The sequence below is a fragment of the Octopus bimaculoides genome, unplaced genomic scaffold (genome assembly GCF_001194135.2).
Source record: "Octopus bimaculoides isolate UCB-OBI-ISO-001 unplaced genomic scaffold, ASM119413v2 Scaffold_230544, whole genome shotgun sequence".
NCBI classification, from domain to species: domain Eukaryota; kingdom Metazoa; phylum Mollusca; class Cephalopoda; order Octopoda; family Octopodidae; genus Octopus; species Octopus bimaculoides.
In genome coordinates this window covers 517-1,800 of record NW_026350997.1, presented here as the reverse complement: position 1 = coordinate 1,800, position 1,284 = coordinate 517, and the positions used below count along the sequence as shown (strand labels likewise).

General features: G+C 34.7%; 1 long non-coding RNA gene across 1 annotated transcript; it reads left to right on the top strand.

The window, feature by feature from the left end:
• Positions 1-146: 146 nt before the first annotated feature.
• On the top strand, positions 147-1,013 carry LOC106882718 (uncharacterized). Its single transcript, XR_001411028.2, has 2 exons — positions 147-367; positions 834-1,013. It is a non-coding gene; the product is annotated as an uncharacterized LOC106882718 (long non-coding RNA).
• Positions 1,014-1,284: the final 271 nt, after the last annotated feature.

Here is a 1,284-nt window from a genome sequence, read left to right as displayed (position 1 = left end):
CTCTCTCTCTCTCTCTCTCTGTATATATATATATATATATAAATATATATATATATATATATATTCAAATAAGTTATCATTACTTTTAAAAAATAATGATAAATTGGCCAGCAAACATAATCCTAACAGGCACAACATATGTTAAAAGGCAGGTTACAAGATGCGCCTGTTTGCTACAAAGAAGAGTTTTAAACTCTGCAACGTCACGCATAAATAGAAACACGGACGGAGAATGTAGCTAGTGTAGGGTGGATAGAAGACAATTCATTACATCTGTGTCCTGTCTGTATTTGCAAAGGGTGTCAATAGCCAACTGGAGGAGATGTTCACCTGGGGCTAAAAGCAACAGTAACATCCACCCTTGGAGGTCAGCCGCATTTAAGTGGCAAATATGCTTCACTATATATATATATATATATATATATATATATATATGCATGTATGCATTTAAGTATGTATGCAGGGTGATCCAAAATTAGGTTTTTAGGTTTATAGTTATTCAACTATCTCTTTCGCATTCATATATTAACAGATTGGATCTTAATTATAAAAACAAATTATGAAACCATTGATCTATGCTAATTCAGTTAGTTTTCTCAGTCTCCCTTTTCAGTTTGTAAGATAGAAATTTCAATGTCATAAAATGATTTAAAAGAAATTTAAAGTGCCTAGGTCATAACTGTAAACCTACATTTGGGCCACCGTGTATGCACACACACACACACACACACACACACACACACACACACACACACGTATGTATGTATGTATTACAAGTATACATAAAATGTATATGTTTGTGTACATCTAACGTATTCTAATTTCCATTTCAGCGAGATGCCATCACCAAGTCAATTGCTTCATGAATCCCTGTCGTTTTGCAAAATGTCCGAGGTACCCGCGAGCCAAATGCGTGTAAGTAATCTTAACTTGTATATTTTGGCGTGGAGACCGAAGTGTTAAGCCATGTGAAATTTAGTCTAACTGTTATTAAAACATATATGTAAATCTTATGACATGCTTTGAGTTGTACTTTCATTTGTTCACTCATTCATATATATGTATTCATGTTTGTACGTATGCATCTATATATTTAGAGAGTGAGAGAGAGAGAGAGAGAAAGAAGAATACAGGGAGGAAGAGAGAAAGAGAATAATAGAGGGAGGAAGAGAGAGAGAGAGAGAGAGAGAGAGAGAGAGATAGACAGACAGACAGAGTGAGAGACGTTGTGCATCGTATAAGATGTACAGGATACTTGGCTGATAAACTAAAGACCCAAAATGT